This window comes from Gracilinanus agilis, chromosome 1 (genome assembly GCF_016433145.1).
Source record: "Gracilinanus agilis isolate LMUSP501 chromosome 1, AgileGrace, whole genome shotgun sequence".
NCBI classification, from domain to species: Eukaryota; Metazoa; Chordata; class Mammalia; order Didelphimorphia; family Didelphidae; genus Gracilinanus; species Gracilinanus agilis.
This window is the reverse complement of record NC_058130.1, coordinates 722701589-722715892: the sequence shown is the minus strand read 5'-3', so window position 1 is coordinate 722715892 and position 14304 is coordinate 722701589. Positions and strand designations below refer to the sequence as shown.

General features: G+C 35.0%; 1 pseudogene; it reads right to left on the bottom strand.

Moving 5' to 3' along the window:
- The window catches only part of LOC123256756, a 232014-nt pseudogene that overhangs the window by 162147 nt on the left and 55563 nt on the right, over positions 1–14304 (bottom strand).

The following is a 14304-nucleotide window of genomic DNA, read 5'->3' as shown; positions in this document are numbered from 1 at the left end:
GTTTGTTGTAGGAGACAGGTGGTAGTGGTAGGATGGCCTATGAAGAGCAAGGAGCAGAGGAAACAGAAGATCAGGGAGATGAGGAGGGTATAACTGAGAGTTCGGTTATTGGCTTTGACAATGGGAGTGTCTTGGAACTTGACAAAGACCCATAGAACCAGAGCAGTCAGGAAAGAGAAGGAAACAGCCATGAAGACCAAAGTCATCCCCAAAGGTTCTTTTACTTTCAGGAAGGTCACCTTCTTGGGGAGACAGAGATCTCTCTGGTTATTTGGATATTTGTCCTCTGGGCACTTCTTACAATGCTCTGAATCTGCAAGAGACAAATAAGGGTTCAACGTTGGATTGAAAGAATTATATAAATGCTTAGATATAGGATAGAATCATGATAATTGCACCAATTTTGTTATATGGAATGATGAACCACTTTATTTTTATAAAAACTTGGAAGACCTCCATGAACTAATGCAGAGTGAAATGAGTAGAACCAGGAGAATATTGTACACAGAGACTGTAACAATGTGGGACAATCAAAAGTAATTGACTTTGCTACTACAAGCAATATAATGATCCAGGACAATCCTGAGGGACTTATGAGAAAGAATGCTGTCCACATTGAGAGAAAGAACTGTGGGTGTAGAAACACAGAAGAGAAACATATCATTCATCATTTGTTTATATGGGCAAAGGATTTTAGTTTTTGATTTTAAAACATTATTCTATTACCATAATGAATAATATGGAAATAAATATTGAGATAATACATGTAACCCAATGAAAATGCTAGTCATCTCCTGGAAGGGGGAGAGAAGAGGAGAGGGAGAGAACATGAATCATGTAACAATGGAAAAATACTGAAATATCAATATTAAAAAATAAAAAATAAAATAATATCTCTTTATTCAGACAGCTTGAAACCAGATTTTCATTGAATCTTTGAATATTTTTCACTTGTTTTTGGATTATTGAATTGACCATATTATAACCATCTCCTTTAGATCTATGAGAACTTTTTGAAGTCAGTCCCAGAAATAGCATTTCAAAAACCCTCTCTGGAATCCTAGAACAATGCTTGCTTTTGTAGACTTTCTTTTCCCTAGATAATCTCTTTCTTCCATTTTGCTATTTCCTCCTTGAATCTTTCATGTCCCAAATAAATCTCTAAATTGCCTTTATGACAGTGAGCAATAAAATTCAAGAAGATTTGTGTGTTGGCAATGTCACAAGTCTCTTTGAAACATCAAAACTTTACTATTGTCTTGTCTCACTTTTCATGAGGTTTTTTGGGTAAAGATAATGGAATGGTTTGCCTTTTTTTCAAATTCATTTCACAGTTGAGGAAACTGAGAGAAATAATTACATGACTTTCCCAAGGTTATAAAGAGAGTGAATTTGAAATCAAGAAGAAGCATCTTTCTGACTACATGCCCAACATTCTATCCAGTGTGGCAAGTATCTGCTCCAATTGTGAAAAAAAATCTCCATCTAGGGAAGTAGGTGGCAACCTGAATAGGGAAAAGGCTTAGGTTATTTATCTGTCCATCTATCTATCAGATCTCTGTATCTATTTCTCTGTATATACACATATGTAAATATATATATATATATATAAAACATCTGTATTATATAGATGTATACATGTACACACATATACATAACATATCCTCTAGATACCAACAAGTGTATCCAAAACAAGATCAAGTTTGTCAAAGAAACTAGACAGTAAATAATTTTTTTCCTGTGGATTACACTTCTCATCATGTAGTGGGATATCATAAGAACATACTTCAGGCTATTCCTCTAGTTTTTGTAGGTCTCAGAGCATCTCTGACTCAGATAGTGATGTTCTTGATGGTTGTAGGTGACTGTATAAAACTAATCTGTTCATTATTTTCTATATCAATGATCAATAGAGGGGAGAAAGATCCTGCAGAAACTCACCCATTTGACTGGAAATCTCCCCTTCCGGGCATGGGAAGCAGTCAAAGCAGCAGACTGCCTCCCCCTCCAAAGGGTTCTTCCTGAATCCAGGACAGCAACTGTCACTGCATACTCCACTGGGAACCTAAAAGAGCAACTGAATGGAATATCAATCTTTAACTAAGAGCTGCTGAAGTTTTAGTCAGATAAAGGAAGCTTTTTTTTTCTCTTTTTAATTCCTGATTTGACAGTCACTCCCACAGACAGCTAAATGGCTGTGTGTATAGAAAGCTAAACTTGGAGTAAAAAAGAACAAAATTGAAATCTAGCATAACACATTAGCTGTGTGATCTTGGGTGCTTCAGTTTACTACACTGTCAAATGAGTTTAATATAGTACTTACTTCACAGGACTGTTGGGAGGATAAAATGAGATAATACCTGTTCAGAGTGGTATATCCTTTTGAGGGAAGCTCTCAGCTATCATGCTTCAAGGAAAACTAAGCACAATGGGACCTTGAAGAGGGGAAGTCACATGGTAAAATAGGTATAAGTAGTTCCAGATGATAAGTATACTTTTTACAATAGGAACAAAACAAGTAAAATGGTTTAGGAAGATGAGCTAGCACTTAATATATTAAGAAGGTATACTATTAGTTAGAACTGAAATGATAGAAGAATAAAAAATATTATGGCACCACAGAGTAAAACCAAACTCCACAAATAGATTTAGAAAGTAACCAGAATAAATTCTCATGGATAAATTCAAGGAAAAAGTTGGAGCCTTTTTTCCAGCCCAGAATGACATGAAGTAATGGACAGGCGATATTATGAAAAGGATTATGCCATTTGAGACTGAAACAGGGAACAAGGAGGTCCTAGAGTCATTCCAAGACACCTAGGTGGGAACAGGTGCTTATTTGAGCCACTGATCCATGGAGGAATGGAAAGGGAATATGTGCCATCAGATGACATTTTGGGATAAGTACGGGTCTCAAGCCCTCTATGATGGACTAAGAAAAGAGTCAATAACAGACAGCAACATGGTGGCTCAGATTCTGTATTCATAATGGGGCCTTGGTTCCAGTTTCTATTTTAGTGTGATGTATGCAAAGGAATAACCAAGACAGGAATTCATATAATAGAAGCCTGCAATTCTGCCATTCAGAAACAGCTTGGCATCTCTAATGATTGATAGTGGCTGGGTCATTCCACTGTTGCTCAAATGTAAACTCAGTTTAAAAACAGAATTTTAAGAGTGGAATAGTGAATGGTTAAGGGGAGAGAAATCAGGTTTTTCCCCAAATCAGAACATTTTAAAAATACTGAAATCTTGTTTTCCCCACATCATACTATTCTTGATATCCTGAAATTACAAAATTCAGTACTCTCTACAAAATAGCAAAGCAACTATACAAGACCTTCTATCCAGAACTGTTCAAAGATAAAAATAACAGGCAATTCCAAAATATGGAAATAGAGAATCTCTTTCAAGTGTCTTTTAGGAGATGATTGGTGAATTCTTTTAAATTCTATTTTAACCTCTGGTTCTGCAATATCAGGGCAATTTCCCTTGATAATTACTTGAAAGGTGATGGCTGGGATCGTTTGTTTTTTTTTGTTTTTCTTTTATTAATGGCTTTCAGGTAGTCCAATAATTCCTAAATGATCTCTCCTAGATCTAATTTCCAGGTCAGTTATTTTTCCAATAGGATATTTGAGATTTTCTTCCATTTTTTTCAATCATTTGATTTTGTTTTACTGTTTTTTAATATCTACTGAAGTCACTAGCTTCTGCTTTCTCAATTCTAATTTTTGTAGCATTATTTTGTTCAGTGAGCTTTCATATCTCTTTTTCCATTTGGGCAATTCTAGTTTTTAAAAAGAAGTTTGTTTTTTTTAAGTTAATTGTTATACCTCTTTTTCCATGTGTTGAATTATATTATTTAAAGAGTTAGCATTTTCATTGGATTTTGTGTGTTTTTTATTATTTGTCCTAATTTTTAGTGGATTAATTTTCTTGGTATATTATTTGGTGTGTCTACTGAGCTGTCAACTTTTTTTCTGATTTTCTTATACTCTCTTTTCTTATACTTTTCTTATAGTATCATTTATTATCACAATTTTTCTGCTACCTCTGCTATTTAAATTTTGTAGTTCTTTTTGAGCACTTCCATGAATTATTTTTGGACCTCAGACCAATTTATGTTTCTCTTTGAGGCTTTGGATGCAGCAGTTTTTATTTAGTTTTCTTCTGAGTTTGTATTTTCATCTTTCCTGCCACTATAATTACTTTCTTTTTTCCCAGTTCTCTTTTTTTAACATTTAATAATATTTATTTTTTAGAAAAGTTATCATGGCTACATGATTCATGTTCTTACTTTCCCCATTAGCCCCTGAAGTCCCCTGCCCCATAGCTGATGCACATTTCCACTGGTTTTAGCATGTGTCATTGATCAAAATCTATTTCCAAATTGTTGATAGTTGCATTAGTGTGGTAGTTTCGAGTCTACATCCCCAATCATGTCAACCTCAATCCATGTGTTCAAGAAGATGTTTCCACTCATACATTTCTTCCTCTGAATGTGGGTAGTGTTCTTTACCATAAGTCCCTCAGAATTGTCCTGGGTCATTGCATTGCTGCTAGTACAGAAGTCCATTACATTCTATTTTACCACAGTGTATTGGTCTCTGTGTTCAAAGTTCTTCTGGCTCTGCTCTTTTCGCTCTGCATTAGTTCCTAGAGGTCTTTCCAGTTCACATGGAATTCCTCCAGATTATTATTCCTTTGAACTCAATAGTATTCCATCACCAGCATATACCACAATTTATTCAGCCATTCCCCAATAAAAGGGCATCCCTTCATTTTCCAGTTTTTTGCCAACACAAAAAGCACGGCTATAAATATTTTCAAACAAGTCTGTTTATCGATGATCTCTTTGGAGATAGAAACCCAAAAATCGTAAGGCTGGATCAAAAGGCACACATTCTTTTATAGCCCTTTGAGCATAGTTCCAAATTGCCATCCAGAATGGTTGGATTAGTTCACAACTCCACCAGTAATGCATTAATGTCCCAATTTTGCCACATCCCCTCCAACATCCATTTCTCTCCCCTTCTATCTTTTTAGCCAATCTGCTAGGTGTGAGGTGATACCTCAGAGTTGTTTTGATTTGCATTTCTCTAGTTATTAGAGATTTAGAATGACTTTCTCATGTGCTTGTTGATACTTTTGATTTCTTTATCAGAAAATTGCCTATTCATGTCCCTTGCCCATTTATTAATTGGGGAATGGCTTGATTTTTTATACAATTGATTTAGCTCCTTGTATATTTGAGTAATTAGACCCCTGTCAGAATTTTTGTTATAAAGATTTTTTCCCAGTTTCTTGTTTCCGTTCTGATTTTGGTTGCATTGTTTTCCCTTGTACAAAAACTTTTTAATTTAATATAATCAAAATTATTTATTTTACATTTTGTAATTTTCTCTGATTCTTGCTTGGTTTTAAAATCTTTCCTTTCCCAGAGATCTGACAGGTATACTATTCTGTGCTCATTTAACTTATTGTAGTTTCCCTCTTCATATTGAAGTCATTTACCCATTCTCAATTTATCTTGGTGTATGGTGTGAGATGTTGATTTAAACCTAATCTCTCCCATATTTTTTTCCAAATTTTCCAGCAGTTTTTGTCAAATAGTGGATTTTTGTCCCCAAACTTGGGCTCTTTGGGTTTTTCAAACACTGTCTTGCTGACATAATTTACCTAAAGTCTATTCCACTGATCCTCCCTTCTATCTCTTAGCCAGTACCATATTGTTTTGATGACTGCTGCTTTATATGGTATTTTTATATCTGGTACTACTAGACCAACTTCCTTCACATTTTTTTTCATTTTTCCCTTTATATTTTTGATTTTTTCTTCTTCCAAATGAACATTGTTATGCTTTTTTCTAATTCAGTAAAAAAGTTTTTTGGTAGTTTGATAAGTATGGAGTAAAATAGGTAAATTACTTTGGGTAGAATGGTCATTTTTATTATGTTAGCTCTTCCTACCGATGAGCAATCAATGTTTTTCCAATTGTTTGATCTAGTTTTAATTGTTTGGAAAGTGTTTTGTAATTGTTTTTATAGAATTCCTGTGTTTGTTTTGGTATATAAAATCCTAAGTATTTTATATTGCCTAGGGTGATTTTAAATGGTGTTTCTCTTTCTAATTCTTGCTACTATGATGTGTTGGAAATATATAGAAATGCTGATGATTTATGTGCATTTATTTTGTATCCTGCAACTTTGCTAAAGTTGGCGATTATTTCTACAAGCCTCATAGTTGATTCTCTAGAATTTTTTAAGTAGACCATTATATCATCTGCAAGGAGTGATAGCTTAGTCTCCTCATTGCCTATTATGATACCTTCAATTTCTTTTTATTCTCTAATTGTTAGTGTTTCTAGTACTATGTTGAATAATAGAGGTGATAATGGGCATCCTTGTTTCACTCCTGATCTTATTGGGAATGCTTCTAATTTATCCCCATTGCATATGATGCTTGTTGATGGTTTAATGTATATACTGTTTATTATTTTTAATAAAGGTCCTTCTATTCCTATACTTTCGAGGGTTTTCAATAGGAATGTGTGCTGTATTTTGTCAATGGCTTTTTCTACATCTATTGAGATAATCATGTGATTTTTGTTTGTTAGATTGTTGATATGGTCAATTATGTGGATGGTTTTCCTAATGTTGAAACATACTTGCATTTCTGGTTCAAATCCCACCTGATCATGGTGGATGATCCTCTTGATCATTTGCTGGATTCTCTTTGCTAGTATCCTATTTAAGATTTTTGCCTCTATGTTCATTAGGCAGATCGGTCTGTAATTTTCTTTCTCTGTTTTTGATCTACCTGGCTTTGGAATCAGTACAATTTTTGTGTCACAAAAGGAATTTGATAGGGCTCCTTCTTTGCTTATTATATCAAATAATTCCTATAGTATTGGGTTGAGTTGAGATTTTATTAATTTCTCCCTAGATTTTTAGCATTTCTAATTTAGTTTTCATCTGGGATTTTTAATTTGCTTGCTTTCTAATTTTTTATGTTGCATGCCTAATTCATTAATCCCTGCCCTCCTTAATTTGTTAATATATGCACTCAAGGATATAAATTTCCCCCTGAGTACTGACTTGGCTGCATCCCACAGAGTTTGGTAGGATGTCTCATCATTGTCATTCTCTTCAATGAAATTGTTGATTGTTTCTTTGATTTCTTCTTTGACTAGCTGGTTTTGGGGAATCATATTATTTAATTTCCAATTATTTTTTGATTTGCCTGTCCAGCTGCCCTTACTCATTATTATTTTTATTGCATTATGATCTGAGAAGTTTACATTTATTTTTTCTGCTCTTTTGCATTTGTTTGCAATGTTTCTATGCCCTATTACATGGTCAGTCTTTGTGAATGTACCATGTGCAGCTGAAAAGAAGGTGTATTCCTTTTTGTCCTTATTTTTCTCCACATATCTATTAAATCTATTTTTTCTAGGACTTCATTCACCTCTCTTATCTCTTCCTTATTTATTTTTTGGTTTGATTTATCTAGATCTGAAAGAGGAATATTTAGATCTTCCACTCTTATGGTTTTACTATCTATTTCCTTCTTGAGCTCTACCAGTTTCTCCCTTACGAATTTGATGCTATGCCATTTGGTGCATACATAATGAGCACTGTTATTTCCTCATTGTTTATACTGCCTTTTATCAAGATGTAATAATTTCCTTGTCTTTTTTCAATTATATTTATTTTTACTTTGGCTTTGTCAGAAATCATGATCACCACTGCTGCATTCTTCTTCTCATTTGAAACCCAAAAGATTTTGTTCAAGCCCTTTAGCTTAAACTTGTGTATGTCTACCCTCCTCATACATGTTTCTTGTAGACAACATAGGGTAGGCTTTTGTTTTCTAATCCACTCTACTATTTGCTTCCATTTTATGGGTGAGTTCATCCCATTCACATTCAGAGTTATAATTATCAGTTTTGTATTCCCCAATAAATTTTGGTATCCTCTCCTATTTCTACTCCTTCTTCTTATACTATTTCCTTTTATACCAATGGTTTGCTTTAAGCCAGTAACCCTGGTCCCCTCCCATGATTTACTTCCATTTCTACCCCCTCCCTTATTATTCCCCTCTTTTTATTTTTAATGCCTAATGAATCCCCTCCTCTTTCTTCTCCCCTTCCTTTTTTGACCTCCCCACTCCTCTGTTCCCTTTGCTTTATCCCTTCTGACTTTCTCAGTAGGGTTAGATAGAGTTCTATATCTAAATGGACATAGCTACTCTTCCCTCTCAGGGTTAATTACACTAAAGGTACGATTTAAATATTACCTCTTAATGCTCTTTTCCTCTCCTTCTAATGATAGTATTCATTCCCTCCCCTTCCCATGCCATTTTTGTGTGTAATAGAATATCCTATTTTTCTTATTCATTCAAATTTCTCTTGATGACCTCTACTATTCACTCCGCTCTTTCCTGCCCCTATATCATCTTAGACCATTTAGTACTTCGACCTCTCTCTATGAATAATTCTTCTAATTACTATAATAGTGAATAATATAATAGTGAATAGAGTTCACTACAGAGAATTACACATAACATTTCTCCACATAGGAATACAAATAATTAGATCTTATTTAAGCCCTTAAAAAGGCAAATTTAAAAAATAAGAATTTTCTTTCTTTCCCCTCTATTTCTTATTTACCTTTTCATGTTTCTCTTGATTTTTGTGGTTGGATATTGAATTTTCCATTTAGTTCTGGTCTTTTCTGTGCAAATATTTGGAAATCTTCTATATTATTGAATGCCCATACTTTCCCCTTGGAAGTATATAGTCAGTTTTGAAGGGTAGGTAATCCTTGGTTGTAGACCCAGTTCTCTTGCCTTTCTGAATATCAAATTCCAAGCCTTGTGGTCTTTTATTGTGGAGGCTATCAGATCCTGTGTGATCCTGATTGGTGCTCTTTGATATCTGAATTGTCTCTTTCTGGCTTCTTGTAATATTTTTTCTTTTACTTGGACGCTCTTGAATTTGGCTATCATATTCCTGGAAGTTGTCTTTTCAGGGTCTAGAATAGAGTGTGATCTATGGATCCTTTCAATGTCTATATTGCCCTCTTGTTGTAGAATGTTAGGGGAGTTTTGCTGAATAATTTCTTTTAGGATGGAGTCCAAATTTCTATTAATTTCTGCTTTTTCAGGAAGGCCAATGATTGTCAAATCATCTCTTCTAGACCTGTTTCTTGATTTGTCAATTTCTCATTGAGATATTTCATGTTTCCTTCTATTTTATCAGTCTTTTGACTTTACTTTATTTGTTCTTGTTGTGTTGAGAGATCATTAGCTTCTAATTGCTCAATTCTAGCCTTTAGGGACGGACTGGTTTTCCTTTTCAATCTGGTCATTTCTGGTGTTCAATTTGCCTATCATTTCATTTGATTTCTGAGCCTCACTTTCCAATTGCAAAATTCTGCCTTTTAAACTTTTATTTTCTTGCCAGATCTCTTCCATCTTTCTCATCATCTCAGATTTGAACTCTTCAAGAATTTGTGACCAGTTTTCATTTTTTAGGAAAGGTTTGGATCTGATTATTTGTTCTCCTCTGCTGTTTGCTCTGTTGTCTGGATTTTCTCTGTGAAAAAATTGTCTAATGTTAAAGATTTCTTAATGTTGATCTTTCTCTTTTGGGTTTCTTGTGAATGGCTTGCCATTATGAACCAAGTGCCCTCTCAGGTTTATCCTCACACCCAGCGTCTCTCTGTACTCTTTAGGCTCCTGAGGTCTCAGATCTAGTTGTTCTCAGGGTAAAGCCTCATGGTGGTCCCCTTGCTTGTTCCTCTGCCTGAAGCTCCTTTAACAGTCTCAGTGTGCTGCTTCCACAGTCATGCACCCCTCCTCACTGGGTCCCCACCCAAGGTCCACATCTGAGCTCAAGGTCTTTGTTCAAAGTCCACACGTTCTTTAGCCTCTTGTGGTCTTAAGTCTTGCTGCTCTCCAGAGCAGGCCCTGGTGTTCCCAGGTGGCTGTCAAGGACTTAATGAATGCCCCCAAATTGATCTAGCTCTTTTGAGCTGGCTTTGGCACTATATGTAGTCTGTGTGGGGAGGGTGTTGTTCAGCTCACATTTTAGTGAGAGCTGTTTCTCCCCCTAATAGCATGAAAATGCCCCTATCCCACATACCTTCAATGCTGCGCCCTGTTGTGGGGTCCCTTCGTTCATCTGGATTTGTTTTTATGTCTTCTTGAGGAGTCCTATATGTGTTGGTTAGGAGAGGTTAAGCAAGCTGCTTCTACTCTGCCACCATCTTAACCAGAAAGTCATTATAATTACTTTTTACAGTCTGCTTCTTTGTTGGTTGTTGTTTGCTTATTTTTTCAACCTTTCCCCCAACTTTTAACTTAAAAAATATTTAATATTGGCCTTTGATCATGGAGTGGAAGAGGCAGTGTCCAAAAGTAAGGTTTTTTGTGCACTAGCTTTCAGATCTAATGATAGACATTTATAAATTTTCAGTTCTTCTCAGGTGGCACAATCTCAGGAAAAGTGTGTTTCCTACCATACGGCCCTCTTTTTTGATCCATGAACAACCAGAAGCACTCTTTTCTATCCTGGAAATGTGATCAGAATCTCTAATTCATTGTAACCCCAACAACAGGTGTGCTAGTACTCTTCCTTGGAACTGCTACCAGAAACTGTGATTTTTTTTACTGTAACCCAGAAGATCATTTGGACAATGAAATAGAATCTTACACCTATACCAGAAAGTTTCCCTTATAAATTCCTTCTACCAATTGTTACATTAACTTACTGTCTGTGAAATGAGAGCTCTGGAAATCATTGGTGCTGATTTATCAACCTTAAAACCTCCCTTGGCTTCTCAGGGTGGGGTGTCTACCTAATGTTTGTGGTATGAGTCACACACTCACCCCAGTGTGACAATCTTTTTCTTATGACTTCTTAAGTTGTTTTGGGTGGGAAAATTGTTTCATCGTGTCCTTTTGTGGATTCTGCTTCTTCAGAATTCATTTTTAGGTATAATTTAAAAGCTTAAAGTAAAGGGGAATTTGAGAGAAATCAGACATGTCCCTGCCTTTTCTCACCATTCATATAGTTCTTTTTTAAGAGACAAAGAGGGAGAATCTGAAATGAAGCCTATAGGCTGAATAAAGGCTGAACAAATTATGATACATACACATATATATTACATATATATATATCATCTTTTAAAGAATTAGATACACTGAATAGTAGCATAAAAACCAATCACAGATACATAGAGCTAAGGAAGAAACATACTGCCCACTTTCTGATAGAGTGATAAAGGACCCAGAATGTAAAATAAAACATTATGTTTTTTGGTCATAGTTATTGTGAAAATTTTTGCTCCCCCCCCCCCAAATTCTCATTTGAGAAGTGGACTAAATTAAAGTGAGACTAAGATTCCTCTGGGTTCATTGTTTACATTGTTTCCAGTTCCTCATCTGTAAATTTGGGATACATTGACTGAAGAAATGGCAAGCCACTCTAATACTTTTGCTAAGAAAACAGAATAACTGAATAACTGAACAACTGATCAACAACAACAACTAGGATGCTGATTGCCTGTGTGACCTCGAATAAATCACTGAACCTTCCTGCATATCAGATTCCTCCTGTCTATAATGGAGGATAATTGACTTTATAGCCTGTGAAAATTATTTTATTATCTAGATGTAGAGTCTTATTTTTAAAGTCACCAGATTGCTAGTGCTCATAAATATATGTCATTTAGAGTAAACCAAATATTGACAAAAATTTTCCCTTAATTTGGAATATAAATTTAGCATTTAAATTGGGTCTGACCTTTGAATCCCACCAGTCCAACACTATGTAAGCTTCACACATTGTGAAATCTTGACCAAGTGGAACATTGGGGATAAAATGCCCCACTCTCACCAGACTCTCAGTATCATTAGGAAAGACCACATAGTTCATAATGGCATATCGAGCCTCAGAGTTTCTACTCTCATCCACAAACACTTGATCACCAGCAGTATTGTTAAATTGGATGTTCTTCAAGAAGGGGTGCAGCTGAAAGGAAAAAGAAGTTCTCATTACTAGGTGGTATCTGAGGGAAGGCCTTCCCTGCAAGTGCAATGTCTACATTATATGACAGATACTAGACCTCTTCTGTAGTATTATTGAATAGTGTAACACTATCTGGAGGTCTGACAAAACCTGATTTTTAATGGGAACCCATAGAAATAAACTTCTGGGAGCCACAGCATTCCTTACATCCCCCAGGTTCATTGTTTCCATTTTACCTTTGACTTCTCATTATCTCTTATCTACTTGATCTAATATATAGCCAAGATCTGTTGATTTTATGTTTGCAACATGACTCAAATATTCTCCCCTTCTGGCTTCTGATATTGCCACAATATATACAAAACTAGGGTGGAAGAAGATAACAATAAGAAAAAAGGAAAGCAATCAAAAAGGAATAAATTTATATTCCATAAAGAAGCACATGGGATCAACAGGGGAAAAATAACAATACATTGTAAGGGTAAGGAGGTTAGAGAGAGGGAATATTCAATACTTAAGTGCATTGAAATCAACTTAGAGAAGAACAATCAGATCCATAGGGGCAGAAAATTGATTCATGCCCTTTAGAGAAGTAGAAGGGTAACAAAGGGATTAGTGGGGAGGGAAGCAATACTAGGGAGGGAGAGGGCTAGGGGGGGAGCACTGCATGGCTTTAAAGAACAATAAGAGGGGAATAAGAAGGGACAGGGGAGAAAGGGAAGTACAGCAAGGGAGGGGATTATAGGAACTGATTAAAAACAAAACACTGGTATAGAAGGAAACAGTGAAAGAAGAAAGAACAGGACTAGGAGAGAGAATCAAAATGTATGGGAATGAAGAGTTGATGATTATAACTCTGAATGTGAATGGGTTGAACTCACCCATAAAATGGAAGCAAATAGCAGAGTGGATTAGAAACCAAAACCCAACCATATGTTGTTTACAAGAAACACATATTAGGCAGACAGACATAGAATAAAAATGAGAGGATGGAGCAAAATCTTTTGGGCTTCAAATGAGAAAAAGAAGGCAGGGGTGGCTATCATGATCTCTGACAGAGCCAAAGTAAAAATAGATGAGGTTAAAAGAGATAGGGAAGGTTACAACATCCTAATAAAAGGCAGTATAAACAATGAAGAAATATCAGTACTCAATATGTAAGCACCAAACAGAATAGCTTCCAAATTTCTAAAGGAGAAGCTAGTGGAGCTCAAGGATGAAATAGATAGCAAAACCATACTAGTGGGGGACCTGAACCTTCCCCTATCAGATCTAGATAAATCAAACCAAAAAATAAATAAGAAAGAGATAAGAGAAGTGAATGAAACCCTAGAAAAATTTGAGTTAATATATATTTGGAGAAATATAAATAGAGACAAAAAGGAATACACCTTCTTTTCAACAGCACATGGAACATTCACAAAGATAGACCATGTAATAGGGCACAGAAACATGGCAAACAAATGCAAAAAAGCAGAAATAATAAATGTAGTCTTCTCAGATAAGAATGTAATAAAAATAGTTATTAATAAGAATACATGGAGAGGCAAACCAAAAACTAATTGGAAATTAAATAATATGATTCTCCAAAATAATTTAGTGAAAGAACAAATTACAGAAACAATAATTTCATTGAAGACAATGACAATGACGAGACATCTTACCCAGACTTATGGGATGCAGCCAAAGCAGTTCTAAGAGGAAAATTTATATCACTGAGTGCATATATTAACAAATTAGGGAGGGCAGAGATTAATGAATTGGGCATGCAACTTAAAAAACTACAAAATGAACAAATTAAAATTCTCAGATGAAAACTAAATTAGGAATGCTAAAAATCAAAGGATAAATTAATAAAATTGAAAGTAAAAGAACTATTGAATTAATAGATAAGACCAGAAGCTGGTATTTTGAAGAAACTGATAAAATAGACAAAGTATTGGTTAATCTAATTTAAAAAAGGAAAGAAGAAAACCAAATTAATAGTATCATAGATGAAAAAGGAGACCTCACCTCTAATGAAGAGGAAGTTAAGGCAATCATTAAAAACTATTTTGCCCAATTATATAGCAATAAATTTAACAATCTAGGTGATATGGATGAATATTTGCAAAAATATAAATTGCCTAGATTAACAGCAGAAGAAATAGAATACTTAAATAATCCAATATCAAAAAAAGAAATTGAACAGGCCATTAAAGATCTACCTAAGAAAAAATCACCAGGACCTGATGGATTCACAAGTGAATTCTATCAAACATTCAAAG